This window comes from Cavia porcellus, unplaced genomic scaffold (assembly GCF_034190915.1).
Source record: "Cavia porcellus strain 051 isolate PalLab524CR breed Dunkin Hartley unplaced genomic scaffold, mCavPor4.1 scaffold_43, whole genome shotgun sequence".
NCBI lineage: Eukaryota > Metazoa > Chordata > Mammalia > Rodentia > Caviidae > Cavia > Cavia porcellus.
Genome location: NW_026947526.1, coordinates 3651210 through 3667744, shown reverse-complemented (window position 1 = coordinate 3667744; position 16535 = coordinate 3651210). Strand labels below are relative to the sequence as shown.

At 42.4% G+C, this 16535-nt stretch overlaps 1 long non-coding RNA gene across 3 annotated transcripts; it reads left to right on the top strand.

Annotated features, from left to right (window-relative positions):
• The first annotated feature begins 4531 nt into the window (after positions 1-4531).
• LOC134474932 (uncharacterized) lies at positions 4532-15681 on the top strand. Of its 3 annotated transcripts, none has more exons than XR_010045865.1 (5): positions 4532-4671; positions 5545-5732; positions 5952-6076; positions 6863-6942; positions 15510-15681. It is a non-coding gene; the product is annotated as an uncharacterized LOC134474932 (long non-coding RNA). The 3 variants fall into 3 exon arrangements; XR_010045866.1 differs by lacking the exon at positions 4532-4671 and adding an exon at positions 4707-5405; XR_010045864.1 differs by lacking the exon at positions 4532-4671 and having other exon boundaries at positions 4715-5732.
• The last annotated feature ends 854 nt before the right edge of the window (positions 15682-16535 follow it).

Sequence of the window (16535 nt, the reverse complement as noted above, 5' to 3'; positions counted from 1 at the left end):
TGGACGGAGTTGCACCCCAAAATCTACTGGCAGTGCTTCTATATTCACACCTATGTGAGTCACCACACCCATGACTGGTCCTACTCAATAGGTGACAGCTAACTTTCTGATGGCTACAACGTGAGTAATCCATTCCCTACCTAATGGGCCTCACTTAGTTATTTACTATTATTAGTGTTATTGTTTTGCATTAGCACTGAAATTGAGCCCAGGGCTGCATGCATTGTCAGCAAGTATTGTACACTGAGCTGTCTCACCAGCTCCTGACTCATTCTTAAATAACCAAATATGGTAGACATCATGTGATGCAAATATTAAGGTTCACACATAAAATAACTGTGATCCACCTCCTGTTCTTTCCCTCTTATGTTCTCTCCTCCTTTCCAGTATTTATTTTTCTCCCTCTCTGGATCTCTGGCTTGGGGGAAGCCACTGCTCGCTCTGCAGCTTCTCTGGAGAAGGTTTAGATTCATCTCCTGAAGGGAGAGATGTTGGCGAAGTGGAAGCGTGTAAAGTGACTTCACCTTGGGTGGTTGTTTTATCAATTTGAGGGGCTTGGCAATGCTGTGTAAGTAGCTCCAAGATTAGGGTCCAGTAGGCAAAGGCTGTAACTGGGACCTTTTCAGGGCCAAAGACCCGATAGTAATCCTTTAATGCATCTCCTACTCTTTCCCATCTTTTTGCATCAATAGAGCCCTCTAAAGGAAACCAAGGGCAAACCTTATGAATAAATTGAAAATACTGCAATAAGTCTTTTTCTTTAGCCTCTATCCCTCTTGTCTTTAAAGCTTTACTTAAACTTGATACAAAGCATTTATGGTCGCTTAATGCCTGACCCATGCCAGAGAAAAGGGAAAAGGATTGCTGTCCACTTACCATGACTCTAGCGGCGCGACAGGCTCCTGCGTAGCGTTGGTCACAAAACTTTTAGTTTCACTTCTATGCGTGTGTCTCAGGATGGCTCCCTCATTGAGCCCTTCATGCCAAGAGCCCCATGACAGGTGCCACTTGACCCGGCCTGCAGGTCAATTCAGATCTGTGGGGCAGTTTCCTGGAGAAGGGATGGGGATTAACACAGACAGGGCCAGACACAGAGTGTCAGAGACAAGTCAAGGGAGTCCAATTAAGTCTCATTTATTAATAAAGTGGTCACTGGTTTTATATGGCAGGGGTGGGCTGGTGGGACACGAAGAGGCTATGGGGTAATCTCTGATGGGTCATCATCATGTCTGTGTATGTGACGTAAGTAGGAGAGGACTATGGTTAATGTAGGCAGGTGCATTATGTGCCCATAGGAGGGAGAGGCGGGGAGACAGCAGTGGGGCAGTTGCACCACTCCCTACAACAAATAAATAACCTAATGCTACATTTCAAGTTTCTAGAAAAGGAGGAGCAAGTCAAACCCAAAGCTCATACAAGAGAGACAATTGTAAAGATTAGAGCAGAAATTAATGCAGTTGAAACTAAAAAAAATGCAGAAAATTAACGAATCAATGAGTTGGGTTTTTTTTTGAGAGAGAGAATAAACAAAACTGATAACCTTCTTATTAAGAAAAAGAAAAAATTCAAATCCACACAATAAGGACTGAAAAGATGGAAATTAGTACAGATGCCATGGAAATTCAAAAGATCATGAACACATACTTTGAAAATCTCTACTCACATAGAGTCAAAAACACAGAGGAAATGGACAGATTTCTAGAAACATGAATTATTGAGGCTCAATCAAGAAGATATAACAATTCTGAGTAAATCAGTATCAGCTACTGAAATTGAAAATGATTTATCAACTTACCAACAAAGGAATATCTAGGTCCTGATATATTCACGGCTGAATTTCATAAGGAATTTAGAGAATACCTGACTCCAATATTTCTTAAACTCTTCAATGAAATTGAAAGAGAAGCAGTCCTCCCTAACTCATTCTTGGAGTCAAGTATCACTATGATACCATTAGAGAAAGACACAACCAAAGCGGAAAAATACAGACCAATCTCACTAATGAACACTGATTCAAAGATTCTCTATAAAATATTGGCAAATAGAATGCAGCAAATCATTGAGAGGATTATGTAGCATGACCAACTGGGATTGATTCCAAGATGGCAGGCATGGTTCAAAATATGCTAATCAATAAATGTAATACTCCACATCAACAGAGCCAAAAATAAAAATCACGTGAACTTCTCAATAGATGCAGAAAAATCTTTTGATAAAATCCAACACTTGTTCATGATGAAAACCCTACAGAAAGTCAGAATAGATGGTATCTACCTCAGTCTCATAAAGACCATTTATGACAAACCTACAGCCAATGTTATGCTAAGTGGACAAAAACTGAAAGCCTTCACACTAAAATCAGGAACAAAAAAATGATGTGCACTATCACCACTCCTATTCAATATAGTTCTGGAACTATTAGCAGAGCAATCAGACAAGATGGAGAAATAAAGGGAATAAAAATAGGAAAAGAAGAAGTTAAGTTATTATTTGCAGATGACATGATACTTTGCATAGAAGACCACCAAAAATCTATTAAAAGCCTATTAAGATGATAAACAGCAGCATACCTGGATAGAAAGTCAATACTCAAAAATCAATAGTATTCCTGTACACAAAATCTCCAAGAGAGAGAAATTATGAAATATCGCCTTTCACAATAGCATCAAAAAAATGAAATACTTAGGAATCAACCTATCCAAGAATGTAAAAGACCTATATGATGAAAATTATACTACTCTAAAAAAGGAGATTGAAGAGGATATTAGAAAATGAAAGGATATTCCTTGATCATAGTTAGGAACAACCAACATTGTGAAAATGGTGAAACTCTCCAAACTGTTATATATATTCAATGCAATCCCAATCAAAATATCATTAACACACCTTACAGATCTAGAGGAAATATTCCCCCAAATTCATCTGGAAACAGAAGAAACCTAGAATAGCAAAGGCAATACTGGACAACAAAGACAAAGAAGGAGGCATCTCAATTCCTGACTTGAAACTATACTGCAAAGCCACGGTGATAAAATCAGCATGCTGTTGGCAAGGAAATAGACCATAGGATCAGTGGAACAGATAGAAGATATAAACACTGCCACAGAGACACTCAGCCACCTTATATTTGACAAAGGAGCTAAACATGTTCACTGCAAGAAAGATAGCCTTTTTAATAAATGGTGTGGGAAAAATTGGCTTTCCGCATGCTGAAGACTAAAACTAGACCCATGCCTATCACTATACATTTAACTAAAGTCAAAATGGATCAAGGATCTAAAAGTTAAAAAAGAAACACTAAATCTACTGGAGGACAAGTTAGGTAGAAATCTTGGAGACATAGGGCTAGGCAGAGAATTCATGAATAAAACACAAGCTGTATGGGAAATACTTCAAAAAATCAACAACCAGGATCTCATATTATTAAAATGTTTTTGAACTTCAAAGGAAATCACCAACAAAGTGAACAGAAATCCCACAGAATGGGAAATAATTTTAACTAACTATCCTTCAGACAAGGGATTCATATCCAGAACATATAAAGAATTGAAAAACATCAAATCCCCCAGATTCCAAGACCCTCTCCAAAAATGGGCATCAGAGATGAATATACAGTTTTCAGATGAAGGTATACAAATGGCAAATAAATATATAAAGAAATGTTCACCATCATTGGTTGTTCAAGAATTCCAAATTAAGACAGCATTGAGATTTCATCTCACTCTGGAAAGAATGACCGCCATCGAGAAATCAACTGATAACAAATCTTGGTGAAGTGCACCACTGCACTTCTCCACTGTTGGTGTAAGTGCCGACTGTTGCAGCCACTGTGGAAATCAGTATGGAGATTCCTCAAAAACCTAGGATTTGAAGTTCCATTCAATCCTGCTTTTCTTCTAGGAATTTTCAAAGAAAAATTGAAAATGTCATGTCACAGTGATATATGTGCACTCATGTTCATTGCACAATTTGTGATAGGTAAATCTTGTAAACAACCAAAATGCTCATTAACTGCAGAGTGGATGAAAAGAATGTATTTTTACACAATTGATAACTACTCAGCTATAGAAAAGGATGATCTTGAGGCCTTTATTGGTAAATGTAGGCAAGTGGACAATGTGCTCATTAGTGAAATTAAAAGACTCACATTAGTAAATATCACATTATCTCTATGGTGTTAAAAGTAATAAAAAAAAAAACTGACCAAGTAATGAGATCCAAAAAGTATAAAATATTGCAAAGGAGAAAGGGAAAATAGTGTTCTAAAGGAAATAATGATATGTATAATGTGTAAGATAGATGCCCATATTACTACATTTCTGTGAGATATTGAAAAGAAGGGTTTGTACTGCCTATGTTTAAGTAGTTAGCCACTTTTTACACTTTGTTTTTGTAACTTTAACAACTATTTTTAAGGTGACAATATATAATGTATCATCCAATGGTTTTATGATGTTAAATTTTAAAAATTTCTCTATTCTACTTTTTTTTCTATTTTGTTTCTTTTCATTTTCTTTTCTTTCTTTAAATAAAAAATTTTTTAAAAAAGAAATGAATCTGGTATTCTCTACCCTCCAGGCCTTGCAGCAGGATCTGCTCATGCAGTGATGGGAATCCTTGGGATCCACCTGACTCTGCATGGCCATAAGCTGCACTGTGGTGGGATTAGTGGTATTATGCTTTACATTTATTGTTGTTGTGGTCTTTGTGTGCATGAGTCCACCCTAGGGGTCACTTACAATAAACACATTTTCCCTCATCTTTCAATTGGTGGAATATGGGAAACCACTTCACAGTGCTTCAGCCCCAAAGACTTTGAGGACATGTATGGACCTCACCTAATTAATTAGCATATGAACAGCATGAACACAATTCTATAAGCATGACTTATCATAGACAGCCATGGATATGCTGAAGCTTGTAACAGTACACAAGAATGCATTCCCTGATACAGATGGAGATATATATAGAGAGAGACACTTGCTTACTGCTATTGCTAATGTTGGCTCAGGTGGTTTATTTTCTCTGGGCATCTTACCCACTAAAATACCCATTCACCTCCCTAACTCTGAGAAAATCCCATACCACAGACACAGGGAACTTTAATACCCCACAATACTAAAGTTGTGTGTGATTAACAGCCCCTGTGCCCTGTTCCAAGGCATTCATCACATCCTGAGGCACAAATCTCTGTGGGGTACAACTTTAAAAAGAGATCGAGTTTCATGCCTGTGCCTTGGAGATCATTTCTTGATCTATGTGATAGACATTTGCCCCACTTCCATACCTACTCTGTACCCCACAAGGCATTAAAGTTCTCAAATGTTCTGACCTGGACCTGGAACGTAGCTCCCCAAAGAGCAGACATGCAGTTCTCCAGCAGACTGGTTGGAGCATGGTCTCAGGTGAGTCAGTCCCAGGCTGGAGGCCAAGGACAATAGTGTCTGTTGGCCCCACTCTCACACAATGGAGCTTCTTACCAGAATATCTTAGCCTCCCTTGATCCCTGAACCCGTGGGGACTCACTTTTTCTATGTGTTATAGTGTGTTAAAACCAGGCACAGCATTAAGGCATGGTAGTGACAACACATGTCTAGCACAACCCCTCCTGAAGGTGGCTCCCCATGGACTCTGCAAGCCATCTATTCTCAACATATTGTACCATCTTGGAGCTGATCACACTGAGAAAGTGCACAGAACAAGGGCAGGAGCAGGTGCTGGATCCCACAGAGGTAGGCAGCCCTTCTCTGTGTATGGACCTCAGTGCCTGTCAGGGCATCGGGATGGCCCTCTTGAATGAATTAGGGAGATCCCTGACTGGTGGTATTGAGTCAGGGTGGCAGTGGACACTGGCTGTGTCTGGCAGCCAAATGGGGCAACGCAGAGTGTATACCACTGCCACCTGCTCAAGACATCCTTCCACACTAATTCTTTTGTGGTTCCCCTGCCAGACTTTTTCTACCCTCCTTTTCCACTCCAATCTTCCTTGGAACTTTGAATGGAATCAAAGGAGGAGGCACTGCATGTGTAGCTGCCCAAAGTCTAGATGTCACTGTTCTCTGCTGTCACCCAAAAGGTATGGTGGTTGACAAAATCAGGTGTCCATCATTGAGAAACTTGGGGCCTTTTTCTGCTCTTCCATCTTCTATTCCCTAATTCCTCAGGCATCCATCCCTCCTCCTGTTATATATCATTCTCCTAAGAGCACACAGCTAGGCTTGTGCTAACCCTGGTTGGCCTGGGGGCTGCTCTGTGCCCCTTCCATCCCTTTTTGTCCCAGAGAGAATCCTGTACCCACAGGTATGGCTGATGGGTTATCACTTAGAGCAAGCTTAATCCATCCTGTGTTGTGCTTGGTCCAGGGCCTAGGATTGAGGTTACTATGAGCCCCTAATGTTGGTTCCCAGATCTAGAAGTTCTTCTTAGAACATGGTGCTTAGAATTTAGGTCTCAAGGTCAGTCTGAAAACCCCTATCAGTGGAGCATCTAAGGAGCTGACCTAAGCATTGGGTTACCATGTGATGCATGCGTATCTGGATATGTGGGGAGACAAATGCAGATACTCCTATCTGGCCGAATCGAGGTAGAAACAGTAACTTTGAAATGGCTCCTGTGGGGTGGGCAGAATTGGATCTGGCCAGGGACTAAAGGCTTAGTGCACCAGACTTTGAAGCAGGGACCAAAGATCTGGACCACACATTGGAAGGGAGGGAAATAAGGATGCCCAAGCCCAACTGTGTCTGGGGACAAATTCCGCCCCACTGTTACCATGAGTCTCTGTCCTTTCCCAAGACCAACTGACTGTGTTATAAGGCCTGGCAGTGTCATCACTCTGCTACTAGTATGTCTCTGGTTCTTTCAGGAGTGAACAGCACCCAGACAGGAGATGGCCCAAGGCTTACATGTGTATAACGTGCCACTGTCTCAGGGACTGACTCTCAGGTAAGGTGGTCATGGCCATTGCCATTTCTGTCTTGCCTGCTAGTTGCCAGGTGCTGCTGTGTTCTCACTTTTCTGCCATTGACTCCAGAGGCAAATACCTAGTGTTCAGGTCCAGGTGTCAGGGAGGCTTTACCCAAGTGTAGTGGGAGGAGGCAAACATCCTTGAGATGCACAATGGGCCGGCTGAGGTCTGAGTGGCTGCAGAGTGGGGTGAGAATCCCATATATTTCCTTCCCCACCATATTGATGCTAGGGTCTTGGTGTACAGTGCAAAGTTCCTTCCAGGTAACTGTCACTTTTTGCTAAATCTTTCTGTCTCACAACTCATCATGAGATCCTTAATTATTTTTTATTAGTATATTTTTATTAATAGCTGTTTACAGTGTTTACTGATTATTTTGATGATAGGTCCATGGCACATGTGATGGGTGGAATGGAAATTAGGCCCTACCTTGTGCATAATGGTACAATCTGTCAACCAGTGACTGTTCTCAAGCTGTGTGTGTATGACAAAGTATGTCATATATAAAAAGTATGCTGATAAAAGAATGTTGAAGGCTCTGCTAATCTTCTCCACCCAGACTGCCTGGCACTAGCTCAGCCTTCAAAACTTGGTGGGAGAGGCAGGAGAGAAAGGTAGAGGAAGATAAGGGGCTTTCTCCTCCAAGACAGCAGATATACAGAGGTAAGGGGCACTTTCAGCTGTCACTGTTAGACCCACTTCTGAGCCTGTATCCTGAGGCCAGAGAGGAGACAGCAGTTTTGATTGCTTTGCTAGAAATGAGGAGTCTGAGCAGAGCTACAGAGACAGGGCTTGGGAGCCACACTGAGGGCTCCTCCAGATTTGTCTGCATTTGGTTTTCACTTTCTGTTCCATGACTCAGTCATCACCAGCTTTTGGCAGTGTGGGTTCACTTGTCTCCCCAAGAATGAACTGCTTCTGGGGATCTCGGGCAGCCAGCACACATCTAGATTTCTATGTGTCTATGTTAGGTTGGGCATAGAGCAAAGTATAAAAGTACATGTTCCTATGATAGTAAGATTGGTGCCAGAGACTCCATTACCAAGGACTTAAAGCTCATGCTTTGCTCTTCAGGTTTGCATCTGCATGAAGCACCCATTGCTTGCCAGCTAGAGTGCATCTTTCCTGTGTCAGGCTTCTCATCTGTTGCTCTTTTTTTCCCACATGTCAGAAGTGGATTTTCTTGCTTTGTGTTTGGTTTATAAATCATTGTATACTTTATTAGTACCTATTTACAGTGTATACTGTTTATGTTGGTTATAGGTCTATGGCTCATATGATATGTAGAATGGAAATTAGGCCCTACTTTGTGTATAATGGTACAATCCATCGACCAGTGACTGTTCTCAAAGTTGCCTGCACTGAGCATACATCTCAGGGACAAGACATGGTGAGCACAAGGTGCTGCTTTGTCTGGATTTTCTTTTCTTTATATCAATGCAATGGGCAATGATGTAATATTTGGGAGCTTAGCCCAACCCTAACCCTTACACTAACCTGAACCGTAATCCTAACTCTAAGCCTAAAAAGTCACTGCCAACATTCTCTGGCCAAAGAAAACTTGATGTGGGCCAAGACAGCAGATATACAGAGGTAAGGGGCACTTTCCTGTGGGAAATGTAACATAGATTAATTATGAGGATGTAAGATCAGTTGGGGTTCGGACAGAGCAGAAGGGGAAAGAAAAGAAAACACCTTTGGGTAAAAAAATTTGAAGAATATATTCTGGAATTGAACAGTGGTGAAATTTGCACAACATTGAGAATGCACTGATTACTTTAAACCATACTAAAATCTTACATTTTATTTATATTTGTTCTAACACATATCTCTGGGAAATAAGAGTAGCAGTGAATAGAATGATAAATAAATCTGGAAGAGATGGGAATGGCAGGTCTGGGTCAAGAGCTGCAAGGAGGTAGAGTTCAAGAAAAAAGCCCTGCTGTGGAGCCACCAGGAGGTCCAGCTCTGTAGCTGGTGGACAAGGGAATCCAGGTGCCTGCTCTTGCTGTGGGGCCAGAGCTTGTGAGGGAGCTGCAGGTAGAGCTGGCACAAGGTCAGCAGGTTCAAGTTCTGCATGGCCTGAAACTGGCTCAACAGTTCCAAGAAGAGAAAAGATAACCAACTGTCGATGGGTTTCTTGGGGCAAAACCTTCCCACTGGCTGTCAGAGGGAGCCATGTGCACCAACATAGCCCAAGCAACACAGTTGTAGATTACATCCTCCCACTGACTGCTGAGAGTCTCATGCTCCTTGGTCCCCAGCATCTGTGTGCTTTGCTGAGTTCCAAGGCCCATCCCCTCCCACAAGCCCACATCCCACATCCCAGGGTTACTTACCCTAGGGTCTCAGCCTTGGGGGGTTCAGGAGTCTCTAGCTGGTCTAGGAGAAGCTCAGCCTGGGGATCCACATGTGAGTAGAGTTCCAATGCAGAGTCAAGCACAGAAGAGGTGGACCTGGTACAGGGAAGAAAGGAGCAGAGTGAGAGGCCTGGTCTTTCCTCCAGCACTACATGCATAACTCACCTGTAGGGAGGTTGTATGAGCCTCCTGCCCAGGCTGTACAGGATCCAGCCACACCCTCTCCCACCCACAGTGAGGCAGTATAGGCCTAAGGAGACCTTAGTGGCTGAAAGAAGTCTCCATGGGAGGGAGCCCTTGCTTAGTTGTATCACATGTCTACTTTCTTCAGGGAAGCCTGACAGTGCTTCCCTGCCCTTCCCCAGTGCAGGTCAGCTTGGTGAAGGTGAGAACTGGAACCTTCCCTGTCTTTGCACTCAAGGGCTCAGGGCTGCCACTCCATGAATATCTGATAGGTGAGGAGTAAGTTGGTGTCTCTCCTGCCTCTCTGCCATCTCTAGCTCAGGCAGTGATCTATTGTCCAGTTCTCTTTGCCTCTGTATAACTCCTTGAGCATGGTCTATACCCTCATCTGGGAGACGTGGGGACCAAAACAATGGCCTTGAGGTGAGCAGTATCTGTTCTGTTGCCAAGGGTGACTCTGGACTCCAAAGAACATCAAAACTCAAAAGGCAGTTGTTGCACCTGCTCTGATTACAGGATTATGGTCAATACCCAGAAAAATGTCTGCACACAGTGTGTCTTCATGTACATTTGTGGGTTGATTACACTTGTCTTTCATGACATCTGATAACCATGGATGCTTTGCTATACTCAAGATTTCCTGCTTTGAACAATCCCTGAAGCCCAGACAGTGAATCTCCAGTCTCCTTTCCAATGAAAAGAACTGCTTCCCCCAAGTGTTGGTCAGTGAGAGGGATAGAAGATCATCCATGGGAATCAGCACAGCCTCTAAAATAGGTCTTCAGCACAGCCTCTACAATAGCCAAGGCCACAGCTAAGCACTTACTGTGGAACCCCCATTTCATCCTCAGTGAACCCTGATGTCTTGATCCACTCAGCACACCACCATTCAGTATTGAAAACTGGGGTTGAGTGAGTCCCTTGTACATGACCAGGACCTGAATCCGCAGGTGGTCAAGTCTCTCTGGGCTGCTAAGGTAAGAACTCACCTCAGCTTTGGTGCCTCTGGGGCTGAGAATTCAGCCCTAGAAAAGTCCAGAGAGAAGTGGCTGGAGCTGGGCCAGCTGTCCAGGAAAGCTGGCTCCAGAGGCTTCCTCAGGCTGTGAGGCCCATCTGCCTGCACCAGGCTTGCCATACAGACCTCTGCCAGGTTCTCTGGTGACTGAGTTCCCATCTGTGGTGAGATAGTGGGGAGACATGGAATTGATGTCCTGCACATGGCATCTCGGGGGTTTGGGGCTGAAGAAAAGCCCACACTCTAAATGGTCCACAGGGCTTCATGGTACAAGGCTCACAGGAGGACCCCAACAGAAAGGGGAATTTCATATTGAAAGTTATCTTTCATGAGGGACACTTAGGAATACTAGCATGCTCAGTTCACCTTGATAGAGGAGAGGCTGAATAGAACTCTATGCATGAACAAAACTATGAGTAATAAGATGGTCCCCATTTTAGACATGAGAAAACAGAGGCTCATTCTGGATGTCCAAGTTCACTAATGAGGCCCACAGAATGCTCCTCAGGTTTCTGATGAAATGTCCCATGAAGGAATTAAGTTCCTCTTCCATAGCCATGGAAGGTGAGCAGCTGTGTTCACTGCTCTCTTGTTCTCATTTAGCCCAGAGGCTCCTGCAATAGGAACTGCGGTGCCTGAAAAAAATTCTGTAACACAAGTGCCAGATAAATCAACAGAGTGGACTGACGTTTGAGGTGAACACATCTCTGATGAGGTGATGATATGTAAGAGCTTGAGACAGGGTGGAAAGACAGCCAGCTAATGGTCCATGGACACCAGGCCCAGGACTGACAATGAGGTGCAATGGTAGAATTCAATCATGACAATAAATGAAGTGACTTTGTTTCTATGTCCCTTTCTCCTGCTTCTACCAACATGTGGAGAGTGATCTTGTCTGTGACAAGGTAGAGACTGAGTAGAGAGGATATGGTAGCTGAGCACTGGGAGTCCAGCTTCCTTGGTAGCAGGACTATGGACCCAGTGTTTGACAAGCCCTGGAGCGATGTGCCCAAAGTTCCTCTCAGTCATCTGTGGGCCTCCTTACAGTCCCTTCTGCTCACACACCCTGCACCGGAGCCCATACCTATTGTAATTGTGGGTCCCAGTATCTGGAGCAGGGACATGGCACACAGGGCCCAGGGAAGAGCTCCAGGCCAATGGTCTGTGTGCAGCACTGTAGCAGCAGTGCCCAGCAGCCTGGAGGAAGCCTGAGGCTCTGAGACACCACAGGTTTTATGTTGTTAATCTAGATAATCTTATGTTCCTCAAAGACAGACAGCTCTGTCCCAGACTTCTACCCAGAACCATAGGAGATGTTTATGGAGGCTGTGGATAAACATGGGCACTGCCCTTTTCCTTCTGCCAGCCTTGTTCTGTGGGTAAGAACATGACAGTGACCCATGCTCAGAGATTCCCAGTACCTGCCCCTACCCAGGAGAATCTGCCCTCAGTGCCTCTCCTCAACCTCCCTCAGACTGATGACCTAGGCAGGAATTGTTTAGGGGGACTCACAGTGGTGGCCAGGCCTAAAGAGACATGTCTGGATTCAGTATATCTGAGTGGCTGGTGGCCAAGCCTAGGGACATCTGTCCTGGGGTCCCTCTTATGTCTGGGCACCAGGGGCCTTGGGCCAGTGAGCCCTGCCCAGTGCTGACTTGTCTGTTGGGCAGTTCTCTGAGAGCATCCTGAAGCATCTGGGCCAAGTGAACCATCCTTTCACTTATTCCCAGGTGATTTTCTCATGTGGGGTCCGGCTGAGGCTTCTAGGCATGGGAAAGCAGCACAGCATATACACTGGTCACTCTATTGAGCTATGTGCCTGTGAAGGCTGTCGCCACACCAAGGTGCCTCGTGACCAGAGCCTTCAGAGTTCTGTTAAGGCCTGTTGCCAAAGAAATGAGGTCACAGGCTGGTGTCCATAGCTGGGCCTCCCCCTCTGATGACCCTTGTCTTTTTATTGTGGAACAAATCTGTATTCACCTTAGAAACAGCAAAGTGAAAAACTAGAAAACTGTGTGTGGTTTTACACTTTGAAGTTTTTAATGCAGCAAACATGTAGATGCTTCAGATGTGGCAGGCATTGTGCCAAGCACACATTTCCATCCAAAGTGTCCATTCTCTCTGAGTATGAGTTGTTCACTGTCTTCACTGACAGATCTGTCACATTTTCCGAGGACTTTCTTTTCTGGGCTTATGATAGTTTCATTTCAATTCCAATAGTGAGCATGGAGATGCTCCTAGAACACACATAATAATTTTTTTAAGGATGTGAATGTTTCATGTTATAACCCCTGTCTGTCCAGGGAAGGAGGATTCATAGCAAGTTTTACTCTCACGTGCCTATGAATGATTACTTACTCATCCTTAGATGTTTACCTCAACCACACACTGTAGTGCTCTGTACTCTGACATCCTGTGAGGGGAAACAGCAGGTGGTGAGTGCAAGAGGAGGCTTTGCCAGGCTGTGGACATCATCACTCCATGCTGATGAAGGACATATGTGTATCACTCCTGGCAAACTTGTCTCCTACCTACAGCTATCACTTCCTGTCCTCGCATCCCAAACAGACCATTGGCTTTGTGTCCCTGCTGGGTAGTTTGCCTTTCCTAGAGGTGATGGCACTGTGCCTGTTCAGTTGTGATGCTCTTTGGTTGGTCTCATCCAAGCAGTGTCTCAGTCCTGGACTCACCCTCTGATGCCACAAACCACTAATATCGGGCTGAACCAACCACGTGTGACTTCTTCGTGACCTGTCACCCATCTGCTGTTGGCCCTTTGTTCTATTCCATGGTCGGCACTTGAAATTCACCTGCCACAGCCATTTTTTAACACAGGTTTGAGTGGATACGGGCTTTTATTTTCAAGAAAAAGTACTTAAATATGAAATTACTGAATCATATTGCTGGTGTATGGCCAACTCAGAAATTCTTAAAGTGTCTTTGAAGCAGTTGTTTAAAGCCGAGTTAGGTGGTTGCTTTTTGTTTTGTTTTGTTTTCTTATGCTATACTATGCTATGCTATTTTATGTTACATTATGTTATTTTTTGGTGAGGATTTTGAAACACCCTCAGTGTATTTTCAGTGCTTTCTGATTTAATTTTGTATAATCAACTTGAGAAAATAAAATAATATCACATAACTCTGTAGTTTTGTTTTGGAGAAAATTTAAAAAGGAAAACACAGTCAGGGTTGTTGGTGCACACCTGTCATTCCAGTACTCTGAAGGCAGATGGATTGTTGGGAATTTGAGGTCATCTTGGACTACAAGGGAAGATCAAGTCTAGCCTGAACTGCATAGCAGAACCCTATCTCAAAACAAAGCATAAAAGAAAGAAAAAAAGAAAGAAAGAATAAGAGAAAAAAATTTTTAAATAAAATTTCAAAAATCGCCTATGAATTCAAAATATAAATATTTGTGAGGTTTCTTGCAAGTGTACTTCAGTCAGCACACCTAGCATAAGGTTTACCATCATGTAGAGATTGATCTACTTGCTTTGTTTCAATGTTTTTGAATGTTTTACTGAGATGACTACAGATACCCTACTGAATATACCCTCTAAGGATTTGGCTACCTCTGTAAGAACATCATGATCATTGTTTTTGTACTTTCCTAAATTTATATTTAGAACCAGAATTTGATGAAGGGATTTCTATTTTTTAAATAGTAATAAGGACCTTAAAAGGATACTCTTTTTAAGTCTATGGAAACATAAAAATGATTGTAGAATAGTAGTGGTTAATGTACCTTGCCCTATGATTTCTTAATGATCAATATTATCATACATTTGTAAAATATTTAGCTTTTTTACAAATTTTGACCCATGGTCTCACTAATTTCCTGAGTATTCCAGGCTAAGTTTAAACCCTTCATCATTCTTCCTCTCCCTCCCAGACAGCTGGGAATATACGTATACATACATTATCCTGAGTTGGTAATTGGCAGTAATTTTGTGTATTTGTGTAGTAAAAGTTTCAGCCTTGCTCTTTAGACACTTTGCAGAAAGAGTCAATCTAGTTAAGCTATCTGCCACCTTACTAACCTGTACTTTCTTTCAGTGAGTAGGACTGAAAATCACATTAACAATGGTTGTGGATTCTCTGCTTTTCCAACTGTGGTCAGCATGCGCTTCAGGAGATCACTTCAAATGACTTCTGCACTGGGACTGAGGCTTGGTGTCCTTGAAACACATTCTCTGTTTCTCTGGTCCCTCATGGAAATTAATGATTGACATCAAATTCCAAGGAAGGTGTGAAAGTTAAGGCTACTTGGGGCACACTGCCCTCCAGAAATCCAGGCCAGTGTAAAACATTTACCCTCCCATTCTACTTTCCAAGGTTTTGTTTTGGTTATGGTTTTGGTTTTTCATTCAGTTTCTAGAGATTGAGTACAGATCTTTTGCATTTAGCTCCATTACCTTCCACTTTTAAAAATCTTCCTTTTTTTTCAGGAGTTTCTCAATAAGTTGCTAAGTTGGTGGGTCTATCCTTGAATTTGTGATATTTCTGCCTCAGCCTTCCAGGCAGCTGGCATTACAAGCCACACACCAGACCTGGTCTCATTATAGTGTTGTTAAAAACTCATTTGATGAGCAAGGAATGGTGAAAATGCCTGCAATGTCAGAACTCAGGCCACTGAGGCAGCAGGATTCCTGGGATTTCCACACAAGACTGCAACACACTCTGAGTTCAGCTCAGGCCACAATGACACAGGGAGACCCTGACCAGAAAAAGAAAATAAACATGTGGGAACAGACAGGAAAGGAAAGAAGAAATAAAACAAAATTCCTGGTGACTATGAATTGGTTTGTCTCTGGGCTATGCATTTTAATCTGCCGTCCTGTTCTTGCAGTATAAGATCCTTTGACTGCCTTCAATTTACAATATACCTGGAAACCAGGTATTTTGATGCCTTTCCTTTTAATGTTCTTTCCTAGGCTGTAGGATGACTCTTTGTAATTCCTTGTGAATTTTCATTTTTTTTTTCTAGGAAAGTATTAGTGATACTTTGACATGAATGGCACTGAAACAGCTGGTTGCTCTGGGTATCCTGAACATTGTAACAACATGAATTCTTCCCATCCACCATCACAGTGTGTCTTTTCTTCTGTTAGTGCCATTTCACTCATTGCATCAGTTTCTACAGTTTTTAAAGGAAAGGTGAGTTTGGTTAATTTTTTCCTAAGCATTAACTCTTTTTGATGAATTATGCAATAAATTGTGTTCTATGTATTTGAGGCTACAGTTTGTATGAAGTGCATAAAAATGAATTGATTAGGACATGTGGATCTTGTATCTCACAATTTAAGTGATTTATAAATTTAACCCTAAAAGGTTTTCAGTGGAGTTTTAAGTTTCTTATATGCAAGGTTGTGTCCTCAGGAAACAGAGCCAACTCTTAATTCTTACTTTCTGATTTGAAAGGCATTGCTTTGTTATTCTTAACTAAATTCTAGGGTTAGGACTTCAAATATTATGTTGAAAAGATTTGCAAGTCTTGTCTTGTTCCTGATCTGAGTAGAAAATCTTGCAGTTTGTCTGCCTCTGAGCACCATGTCAGGGATGGACTTCTCATAATAAAGATCATCATACCTGCATAGCCTATGCTGCACTGAGGCCCATTCTTCCTACACATGGTGTGTGTGAGTAGTTCTTCCCATGACAGAATGTTCAACTTTGGAATTTTTGAAAGCTATTTTTCCAAGTCTATTGAGGGGTTAGCTGTGCCCCATTCTGTGAAAGAGACAAGTGACACTGAATGGTTTTTGCAGTGGAACCATTCCTGCAGCACTGGGATTGATCTTGGTGTTGATTGTGGTGCTTCACTTTTCCATGTTCTGGTAAATTTCCTGGAAGAATCCAAAAATGATTACTACTTATTCTTTATTACACATTTGAAAAATTTTTGAGGGACATTTATCTTAGCCTGGCTTTTGTTGTTGGTATTAATCAGTTTTGATTGTTGATCCATTTCCTATGTTATTTTTTCCTCTGTTCATCAGTGTGTTTGCTCCTG